Here is a 12,791-nt window from a genome sequence, read left to right as displayed (position 1 = left end):
TGTAAGTTTTATAAAAAAAAGATATACTGTCTGTTTACCTATTTAAGTAAAAAATGCTGTTCTTCATTTTCTTGATTGTCGTAGTCACCAATTTATGTTTTTGCATCATAATTGCAAATTTAGATTTTGCCTTTGAAAACCTTCAACAAGCTAATTTTGAATTTTTAAAAAGAAATAAAATTTTATTTTAAAGCATATAATTAAAGATACAGTAAAACATATTTTAAATATATAGTTAAGTATACATCAAATAATATTTTTGGTATTCTTTAGGCTATTTAAATCCACTATTTATAGGTTAAAAAAACCCCGTCTTTTAAATTCTCAGCAGCATTACTTCATATGTGTTGTTTAAAGTTTGAATTAAAAACAGTTTAAAAATACTATTCAAATTGTTTATAAAACCTTTAAAAGTTGTTGATAATATTTAAGTATTTCGTTTCAAAATACTATTACAGTATTTGGTAATTTCTTCTATTTAATTAATGTTGTTAGAACTTATTTAGATTAAGGATTACTTGACGTAACCAATGGCAATAATTACTAAACAACTATTAAACCTAAAAATAAATTTTAGGCTAAAAAATTGTTTCAAACTTGTATCCTGAAACCCTGAAAAATGAGCTGTAAATTAAATATAGCTTTAACGCCTAAATTATTTTGATGAAAGTTGATTTTTTTAAAGCTGACTTTTTTTTTGACTGAAGGTACAAAAAGGTCCCAACACGACATCCATACTCGCGTTAAGTGTCCTCCTTGCTTTAAATTATGTCTATCACTTTAGTATTATTGCAATAGCTTGAAGCATATTATTTGTTGTACCCCATTTATATGATGCTTAAAAACCATTTTTAAAAATTCAAACTAAAAAAAAATTTTTGTATTTTGCAATGTTATCATTGTAATCATTTAATCATTGTTGGGCAAAAAAGTAACAAAATATTTACTTTATTCGTGATTCAATATATCTTTAAGTTTATTATCTTATGTAAGTCCTACTGCAAGTTTTGCAAAATTTAGCACTTGTTTTGGCACAAAAAAAGTCACTAACACTTCTGCCACTATAATTCAAACGTTATAGATAGACCTATTTATTTGCCTTTATAGTTGGTAAATGTACATACTATGCATTTCCTTTAACTAACTTGTAATTTAGTATAAGTAAAGAAACTTAACCCGTTTAAATTTTAGACTTGCAGATCACTACCGATAAGATATTGACGTCTTTGAGAACTTTTAAATACATTATTATCTTAGCTCAGCTTATACTTAAGAAATTTGGACCAAATATTGACGTTAAAGACTATTTTTGACTTATACGCATTAAAAAATATATGCAAACACATGCATATTTGCGAGTATATACAGTAAAAACAAATAATTTCCTGTCTCATTATATTGTAAACATTATATTGTAAACAATGATATAAAACTTAAAGAGTTAGCTTAGAATTTAAACATAAGCGTACACAAAAATTTAAAGAATTTTAAATTGCTTTTGAACTTAACCGAAGTTCTGAAATAGTTTTACAATACCCAGCTGAGATATAGTAGGAAATGGTCCAGGAAAAAACAACACTTGAAACGTTCAAAAGTAGCTCAAAAGAGTTTTATTCAGACCCCGATAAGTACAGTTCTGATTTAAAACAATTACTAACCTCATTAAAATAGTTATTTAAACTAGTTGCGATCAGCTTAGCTCATTACTTTTATTCTCAAATTGTTGCACTATCATGATTATATTTTACTAACTACTGATTGAAAAATGTTAACTCTATTTATTTGCTGAAAATAAAATATGAACTGCTTTGGGGTCATTCACAATTAACGTCAGGCGATGAGGAGGAGGGGATGGGAGGGGGAAGAGGTTAGTGATTTTGTAATGATTTGTTACAGGAGGTAGTTGTTGGTTTTCAATTTTGAGACGCAACATGTTTTTTAGTTCTAAATTTTTTTTGATTATAAAAGTGCTTAGCTAAACATAAACTATCAGTTATGTGTATGTACACTCCGCTGCGGTTATTTCAACTTAAATTCGTTAATTAATACAAACTCTGCTGCCTTTACGGCTATATCAGTCAATTATATAGTGGTATTTGCAGCCTACGGCTATATAATCAATTAAAAAAATAATTATCAGTCATATAACTATTAAATTGTTTAATAAAAATTAATAATAATATAATAGTTATTAAACAACAAAAATTTTTACGCAGAGGAATTAAACAACTTTGAAATTGAATATAATATTCTAGAAGCCATGATTGTGGCTCTCCGCAGTATAAGGATTAAAACAACTGTCAAAAATTGCAAGACGTAATTTATGAACAACCCCTTAGGGTTTGTCAGTAAATTACGCATTACTAAATTTAAAAAAATAAAATACATAAACGGCTTTGCGGCCGTGGCGCAGTGGCTAGAACGCTTGCTTTATAAGCAGGAGATCCAGGTTTGAAACGAGCTCTGGACATTATCGCGTCACGAAAAGGAAGGAGGCGTAAATTTCCTGGTTAAATGCACTTCCGCGGTGCTCTGGGACAAGATCGTAAGGTCTTCTTGGGGCACCTAAATAAATTAAAACAAAAAAAAAAGAAATAGGAGATTATTTTCATTTTTCTACGCAAACTATTGATCTTTTTTTTATTTCTTAGTAAAATTTAGTGTCAATTTATGGGCAATACCGCTTCTTATTGCTAAAATCATTACTTTGCTGAACCGTGAAAAAATCAGTTATTCATTCATGTTTCTTTATACCATATTTATATAGTAATGTAAAGTTAATAACAATGTATATTGGGCACCATAAATCCAGTAATGATAAGTGGTTTAGTTAGAAGTGTTGGAGCCGCAATGCAAAACGAAATAAACTTTATTTTGATGAACGGGGATTTATTTTGATGACGGGGATTTTGAGGTATAGAATATATTTTACTCTTACTGAAAAGGTTTAAAAAATTTGAAAAGTTTTGTGCAAACTGATATTATTTCGGGAAATTTTATAAACGTTTAAATCGCTATTTGATTTAAGAACATTGAAAGCCTCGAATTCCTTTCACCATTCATCTAAACATTTGAAAAGTTTATCAAACTTTGCTTGTCGCTTTTTTATCATATTTACAGCCGTTTATTGTTTTCAATAAAGTTCTGAAAACCCTGAAGTTGTTTGCTTGCTGTGATTTTAATATGGTAGTTTTCAACCTTTCAAGTTTTGAAAAAAATACCGCACTCACTTCATGTGAAATTATATATTGAATTCAAATTCAGTTAATTTTTAAATAACTAAAAAAAAAAACTAGAAACAAATTTATTAACATTAATTTATTTATTTTCCATACCACCTGAAATAACATCAAAAGGTTTTATAATGGCAAATTTGAAAACGGATCGTTTCCTTTTATAAACAAAGCAACGCACAGTATTTGTATAAAAAACCCCTCCTAAGTCAAAATATCAAATTAGCATAAAACTCTTAATAATATTTTTTAAGCAAGAGAACCGCTTTATTAGATTATGTCACATAAAATTCCACTCAAAATTTTTTTTGTAACACTTTTTCAATCGGAACACGACGTTGCACAGTGGGCCAGGTGGTGGACAAAACCTAAAAAATAAATATTTATTATATTCAAAACCATATAACAAAACATATTTGTAATACTCTCGTTTAAAATTTAAAAAATCGTTTTGAGTATAATAGTATCTTTTAAAACCACAAAAATCAATTGCGGTTTCATGTATAATGAAAATTTTTTTTTTAAAAAAAAAAGCGTGAAACTTTTATTTTTTATGCATAGCTATAGTAAATAGTAAGTTTTAAAATTTTATGAGCTTACGGGATTAGTTTATATATTTAAAATATTTAACAGTAAAGCTTTTTGAAAAAAAATATAAAGTAAAGATCAGCCTTAATAATACACTTGTAATCTGGCTTTAAAATAACGTGGTAAATTTTTAACATTTAATACTTTTATTTTGTACTAAAAAAGGCACATAATTTAGGGAACCTACGAGAACCTATATTGAATGCTTGAACTTGTAATTGTAATATGTGTACAACCTATTTGAACTATATATATTGCCCCTAACTTCCCATTTTGGGTTTCTTTAACATTTTAAAATAATGACTTGTAGTTTATGTTATTTGCTTGAAATCAACTTTTATTTCTCGTAAACAAAAATACATGTTATTTTGTTTGTTATTTTATTCATTACAAATTGCACTGTTAACCTAACATTTTTTTGTTTTTTTATATAGTAATAATATAAGAATTAGTGGCATTTACGGACTTATATAACAAAATAAACTAGTTTTTATGATATACCATTCTTTTCATTGAATCTAACTGTTCTAGTTTCTGGAGATTTTAAACTAGAGGATTGTGAGTGAAAAACTTTATAAAATACAATGTAAAAAGTTGATAGCTGCAAAAAGTAATAATACTCATTTTGAGAGAAGTAATAAAAACTGGCTAGCTCAAGATTTTCAATACACTTACAGTTCATTAAATGCTACATCATGAATTAATGAAGTTGGGAAACCATGTCGCTCTTTCGAAAAAGCTTGTAACAAAACAAAAAGAATAAGCTTAACAATGTTTTTAATATTTTATTTAGCCATAAATTACTTCAACATGCAACATGCAACATGCAACAAAATTGAAACTAAGAAGTGAGTTTAAGTACAAAACTGGCACAAAAATTTCTATTATTTAAAATAAATACCCATTCAACATGCTTAGATATATTCATTCGATGAAGCTTTAGCATTCATAATTAATGGTGATATATCAAAATCAACATACCAGCTTCTAAGAAATGGTGCTGAAAAAACGGCTGCCACGTATATCCTTTGTATAATAGTATAGTATCTTTAAAAGCTAAATGCTATTCCAAGAACATTCAAATGAATGGCTACTCATTACAAATACGCTAAAAGATTTTCTAAAACACACTCTTAAAAAGCTATGTGGTATACAAAACATAATGCTAAGGAATTAACTAAACTGACGTTTAGATGCACGGCTGGTTTTAATGGTGCTACAGGATATAGTGTTTACAAACAGGTAAGTTAAAATGAAAATAGTGACGAATGAAGAGTGCTTGTTGATTATTTGCATAGTACCTTTAGAACTCAGTAGACTTTATAATAATAAAAACGTTGTAATATTATTCATCCAGAATGTGCAGCTAATAGATTAAAAAATAAAAAAATACATTTTTATATACAAAGATGATAAATAATATACAGACTTATTCAAAACGTCGTGGGCAAATAATAATATCAATAATAGAGTTTCAAGTCTATATATTCATTTATATTCTCTATATATTTCTATAAATTTATCTATATATTTCAAATCTAATTTCAAAATATTAAAAAAAAAATTATACAATATCGATAATAGAGTTTCAAATCTAGTGATAAATTTTCATTTTTTCTGAAGTGCGCATTTTTATTTTTAAAGTTTGTTGCATCAATTGTTTTTTAGTTTATTCCACCAGAAGAGTTTGTTATTCAGTTCCACAATATTAGGAAGTTATAGGATTTGAAACTAAAAAATTGCAAATCCGCGTTTTTCAAGTTTTATCAAGTTTGTTAAATAATTTTTAGAATTAACAACCATTTAACTAAAATTTATGATAAAAGTAAATATATCTTAATACAAAGTGATTCTTTGGACATATAAAGGGTTTTAGTAAAAAAAAAAAAGATCAAAATAATTTTCTCCACCATATTTCTAATATCCGGCCCACTGTGCGTTATTGTTTGTACCGCTTGTGGTTTCATTTGTGACGTTTAGTTATTTATTCAAGTTATTGTTTTTGTATTGTGCAGTTTTAAAAAACAAAATTCTAATTATGGCAGAGGATAGTATGTACTATATTTTTAAACAAAACAACTGTATATAGTGCAACCAAATGATTAGCTTAGTCTCCAAAGCCTACTTGGTTTGATTAGCATCTATAGCTTTACAGTCGCATCTTCCATGCAGTTGGTAAAATTATTACTTGCACAAGGAGAATTTATTGCTCTGGATTAATTTTCAGTATTTGAGCTTGAGCGCTATTATTTTATAATACATTAATGTTGGCTCCATTATCTTAATGTAGTGCAGAGCAATCACTTTAAGAATATTAGACTTTTGTCGTGTTTCAAGAATTAAGTTTGTAATGTTTTCTCTTGTGTTTTTGTTGAAGTTAACATATGCAAGAAATCTCTCCACACCTTCGAATATTTTAGAAATATTTAGAGACATTAAGGAGACTGCGGCTAACAAATCTTATTTATTTTGAGATTTATTATTACTATATATATATATATATATATATATATATATATATATATATATATATATATATATATATATATATATATATATATATATATATATATATATATATATATATATATATATATATATATATATATATATATATATATATATATATATATATATATATATATACATTCCAACAAATATCAACATAATCAATCATAATGAACTCTAAACCTGTCTTTCTAATTTACGAATTATGCGTTCCACATGAACGCTCTCTTATAAATCGAATGCCATTATATTACGTACTTCGCTGTTACCAACTCTTAACAGAGTTCCTTGTTTGGGCTTCTGTTATCACTTGAATAATAAATCTGGATAATTAATTGTAAAACTTTATTGGTATAATTAATTCGCTTGGGATACGACTTTTTATCAACGATTGTTCTTTCGTTATCATTTGTTGGTATTTCATGTTGTATATTTTCAGCTTCTGAATATATAATTTTTTTTATTAACTGTATATTACGTGCCAACTCGTTTCGTTCTTGATCTACTACAATGATTAAATTTTGCTTCTGGTTTATAACATTTTACAAGCACCTAATCTCCTACCTTAATGTAATTTTTCTTCTTTGCATAATGTTTCATATCAAAATATTTTTTTACTTTGTAATACTTTTTATCTTTCTCTCACATCTTTATCATACGGTGATTTTTCAACTATTGTTGACGAAAACTTATTTTTGATATTTCTATTAAATAACAACGTGACTGGTGGTTTGCCAGTTAGAGCATGGGTGCAATCTATAATTTCAAAAAAGTAAGAGCTTCCTTTTCTGTAAAGCTCAATTTTAAATTGACCTGCGGTTAATGATCTGCTTATGTAGCTAATTGGTTTAATCCATTTTTCTTCTTTATGCAAAGTATTCCGACTATAGAATGATTACTAGCATTAGTAATTAACTGTACTTCTTTGTTGAAAGCGTCATAATGTTCTTTTTCCCACTAAAATTTTGAATTTTTAAAAAATATGTTCATAAACCAAGAAAACTTCGAAGCTCACATCGTTGTTAGTGATCTTGCATTTTTGATTGCTTCAACTTTGATCAGATGGTGATTAATACCATTTTTAGATAATTCAATAAAAAAAAAAACAATTAACTTTTCTTGAGCAAAAATACACTTTTTTAAATTTAATTTCAGATTTAAATTTCTTAACAAATCTTGATACGCGTATTATAATATTTTCACAGATAAGTTTAACTCTTACCATTGCTTTGCTCCAAAATTTATTAAAAATTTGTTGATTGATTTGTTGATCCCATACACTAATCTTTTGCGTAGTTTTTTTTGATTCGGATGTCGAAACAAGAAAGTGTTTTAATTTTTCTTGATTCGACATCCAACTTATTTTGAGTATAGGTTCCTTTTCTTTTTGTTTGGCAAAATTTTAAACCATAAGAGTTAACCTACTTTATCTATTACCGAATTCAATGTAGCAATTGGGAATCTTTTGCGCTTAGTTGCTGTGTTTTTGGTTCAAGCATCAAGGCATAATCTTACTGACTTATTTCCTTTTGGAACAATTAAAAATTACTTATCCATTCTTGTGTTCCTTAAACTTTGTCAATAATATCAACTTCTTAAAATCGCTTTAATTATGCTCAAATATCTTTTTGAAAATGATTAGGAAAGCGAATTTTTGAAGGTGATTAGGACGGCGAAATTTTGAAGGTGATTAGGACAGCGAAATTTTAAAGATGATTATGACAGCGAATTTTTGAAGGTGATTATGACAGCGAATTTTTAAAGGTGATAATGACAGCGAATTATTGAACGTGATAAGGACGGCGAATATTTAAAGTTGATTAGGACAGCGAATTTTTGAAGGTGATTATGACAGCGAATTTTCGAAGGTGATTATAACAGCGAACTTTTGAAGGTGATTATGACAGAGAAATTTTGAAGGTGATAAGGACAGCAAATTTTTGAAGGAGATTATGAAAGCGAATTTTTGAAGGTGATTATGACAGCGATATTTTGAAGGTAATTAGGACAACGAATTTTGGAAGTTGATTAGGACAGCGAATTTTTCAAGATGATTACAACAGCGAATTTTTGAAGGTGATAAGGACAGCGAATTATTAAAGGTGATTAGAACAGCAGATTTTTAAAAGTGATTAGGAGAGCAAATTTTTGAAGGTGATTAGGACAGCGAATTTTTAAGAATGATAAAGACAGCGATTTTTGAAGGTGATAAGGATAGCGATTTTTAAAGGTGATAAGGACAGCGAATTTTTGAAATTGATTAAGACAGCAAAATTTTGAAGTTAATTAGGACAGCAAATTTTTGAAGTTGATTGAACAGCGAAATTTTAAAGGTGATTATAACAACAAACTTTTAAAGGTGATTATGACAGCGAATTATTGAAGGTGATTAGGACAGCGAATTTTTGAAAATGATAAGGACAGCAAAATTTTGAAGTTGATTAGGACAGCAAATTTTTGAAGGTAATTAGGACAGCAAATTTTTAAAGTTGATTATGACAGCGAATTTTTGAAGGTGATTAGGACAGCGAATTTTTGAAGGTGATAAAGACAGCGAAATTTTGAAGTTGATTAGGACAACGAATTTTAGAAGGTGAAGAGGAAAGAAAATTTTTAAAGGTGATAAGGACAGCGAATTTTTGAAGTTAATTAGGAGAACGAATTTTTGAAGGTGATTAGGACAACGAATTTTTGAAGATGATTATGACAGCGAAATTTTGAGGGTAATTAGGACAGCGAATTTTTGAAGGTGATAAGGACAGCGATTTTTAAGGGTGATGAGGACTGCGAATTTTTGAAGTTGATTAGGACAGCAAACTTTTAGAATTGATTAGGACAGCGACTTTTGAAGGTGATAGGGACAGCGAATTTTTAAAATTGATTAGGACAGCAAATTTTTAAAAGTGATTAGGACAGCGAATTTTTGAAGATGATTATGACAGCGAATTTTTGAAGGTAATTAGGACAACGAATTTTTAAAAGGTGATAGGGACAGCGATTTTTAAAGGTGATAAGGACAGCGAATTTTTGAAGTTGATTAGAACAGCGATTTTTTATAGAAGTTTAGGACAGCAAATTTTAAAGGTGATAAGGACAGCGATTTTTGAAGGTAATAAGGACAGCGAATTTTTAAAGTTGATTAGGACAGCGAAATTTTAAAGGTGATTAGGACAGCAAATTTTGAAGGTAATAAGGACAGCGATTTTTAAAGGTGATAAGGACAGCGAATTTTTAAAGTTGACTAGGACAGCGAAATTTTGAAGGTGATTAGGACAGCGAATTTTTGAAGGTGATAAGGAATGCGATTTTTGGAGGTGATAAGGACAGCGAATTTTTAAAATTGATTAGGACAGCGAATTTTGGAAGGTAATTAGAACAGCGAATTTTTGCAGATGAATATGACAGCAAATTTTTTATGGTGATTAGGACAGCGAATTTTGAAGGTAATAAAGACGGCGAATTTTTGAAGTTGATTAGGACAGCGAATTTTTGAAGGTGATTAGGACAGCGAATTTTGAAAGTTGATAAGGAAAGCGATTTTTAAAGGTGATAAGGACAGCGAATTTTTGAAGGTAATTAGGACAGCAGATTTTTAAAAGTGATTAGGAGAGCAAATTTTTAAAGGTGATTAGGACAGCGAATTTTTAAGGGTGATAATGACAGCGATTTTTTAAGGTGATAAGGATAGCGATTTTTAAAGGTGATAAGGACAGCGAATTTTTGAAATTGATTAAGACAGCAAAAATTTGAAGTTAATTAGGACAGCAAATTTTTGAAGTTGATTGAACAACGAAATTTTAAAGGTGATTATAACAACAAACTTTTAAAGGTGATTATGACAGCGAATTATTGAAGGTGATTAGGACAGCGAATTTTTGAAATAGATAAGGACAGCAAAATTTTGAAGTTGATTAGGACTGCAAACTTTTGAAGGTAATTAGGACAGCAAATTTTTAAAGTTGATTATGACAGCGAATTTTTGAAGGTGATTAGGACAGCGAATTTTTGAAGTTGATTAGGACAACGAATTTTAGAAGGTGAAGAGGAAAGCAAATTTTTAAAGGTGATAAGGACAGCGAATTTTTGAAGTTAATTAGGAGAACGAATTTTTGAAGGTGATTAGGACAGCGAATTTTTGAAGATGATTATGACAGCAAAATTTTGAGGGTAATTAGGACAGCGAATTTTTGAAGGTGATAAGGACAGCGATTTTTGAAGTTGATAAGGACTGCGAATTTTTGAAGTTGATTAGGACAGCAAACTTTTAGAATTGATTAGGACAGCGAATTTTTGAAGTTGATTGGACAGCGAATTTTTAAAGGTGATAAGGACAGTGAATTTTTGAAGGTGATTATGACAGCAAATTTTTGAAGGTGATTAGGACAGCGAATTTTTGAAGTTGATTAGGACAGCGATTTTTTATAGAAGTTTAGAACAGCAAATTTTGAAGGTGATAAGGACAGCGATTTTTGAAGGTGATAAGGACAGCGAATTTTTGAAGTTGATTAGGACAGCGATTTTTTATAGAAGTTTAGGACAGCAAATTTTGAAGGTGATAGGGACAGCGATTTTTGAAGGTGTTAAGGACAGCGATTTTTGAAGGTACAAAGGACAGTGAATTTTTAAATTTGATTAGGACAGCGAAATTTGTAAAGGTGATTAGGACAGCAAATGTTGAAGGTGATTAGGACAGCGAATTTTTGAAGGTGATAAAGACAGCGAAATTTTGAAGTTGATTAGGACAACGAATTTTAAAAGGTGAAGGGGAAAGAAAATTTTTAAAGGTGATAAGGACAGCGCATTTTTTTAAAGTTAATTAGGAGAACGAATTTTTGAAGGTGATTAGGACAGCGAATTTTTGAAGGTGATAAGGAATGCGTATTTTGGAGGTGATAAGGACAGCGAATTTTTAAAATTGATTAGGACAGCGAATTTTGGAAGGTAATTAGAACAGCGAATTTTTGCAGATGAATATGACAGCAAATTTTTGAAGGTGATTAGGACAACAAAATATTGAAGGTGATAAAGACGGCGAATTTTTGAAGTTGATTAGGACAGCGAATTTTTGAAGGAGATTAGGACAGCGAATTTTGAAAGTTGATAAAGACAGCGATTTTTAAAGGTGATAAGGACAGCTGAATTTTGTAAATGATTATGACAGCGAACTTTAGAAGTTGATTATGACAGCGAATTTTTGAAGGGAATTATGACAGTGAAGTTTTGAAGGTGATAATGACAGCAAATTTTTAAAGGTTATTGTGACAGCGAATGTTTACAGGTGATTATGACAGCGAATTTATAAAGGTGATTATGACAGCGAAGTTTTAAAGGTAATTAGGACAACGAATTTTTAAAGGTGATTAGGACAGTGATATTTTGAAGGTGATTAGGACAACGAATTTTTAAGTTGATTAGGACAGCGAATTTATAAAGTTGATTAGGATAGCGAGTTTTTGAAGTTGATTACAAAAGCGATTTTTTGAAGTTGATTAGGACAGCGAATTTTTAATGGTGATTAGGAAAGCGAATTTTTAAAGGTGATTAGGACAGCGAAGTTTTGAAGGTGATAAGGACAGCGATTTTTGAAGGTGATAATGATAGCGATTTTTGAAGGTGATAAGGACAGCAAATGTTTGAAGTTGATTAAGACAGCGAAATTTTGAAGTTGATTAGGACTGCGAATTTTTAAAGTCGATTGGACAGGGAATTTTTAAAGATGAATATAACAGCGATTTTTGAAAGGTGATTATGACAGCGAATTATTGAAGGTGATTAGGACAGCGAATTTTTGAAGGTGATAAGGACAGCGGGTTTTGAAGGTAATAAGAACAGCGAATTTTTGAAGTTGAGTAGGACAGCAAATTTTTGAAGGTGATTAGGACAGCGTATTTTTGAAGATGATAAAGACAGCGATTTTTAAAGGTGATAAGAACAGCGAATTTTCGAAGTTGATTAGGACAGCAAAATTTTGAAGTTGATTAGGACAGCGAATTATTGAAGTTGATTGGACAGCGAATTTTTAAAGGTGATTTTAACAGCGAACTTTTGAAGATGATTAGGACATCGAATTTTTAAAGTTGAATAGGACAGCGAGTTTTAGAAGGTGAATAGGACAGCAAATTTTTGAAGGTGATTATGACAACGAACTTTTGAAGAAAATTATGACATTGAATTTTTGAAGGTGATTAGGACAGCGACTATTTGAAGGTGATAACGACAGCGATTTTTAAAGGTGATAAGGACAATGAATTTTTAAAGTTTGTTAGGACAGCGATTTATTGACGGTGATAAGTACAGCGACTTTTTGAAGTCGATTAGGATAGCGAATTTTAGCAGGTGAATAGGATAGCAAATTTTTGAAGGTGATAATGACAGCAAATTTTTGAAGTTGATCAGGACAGCGAATTTTTCAATGCGATTACGACAGCGAATTTTTGAAGATGATTATGACAGCGAATTTTT

The sequence above is a fragment of the Hydra vulgaris genome, chromosome 14, assembly GCF_038396675.1.
Source record: "Hydra vulgaris chromosome 14, alternate assembly HydraT2T_AEP".
Lineage (NCBI taxonomy): Eukaryota > Metazoa > Cnidaria > Hydrozoa > Anthoathecata > Hydridae > Hydra > Hydra vulgaris.
Note: the sequence above shows the minus strand (reverse complement) of the source record.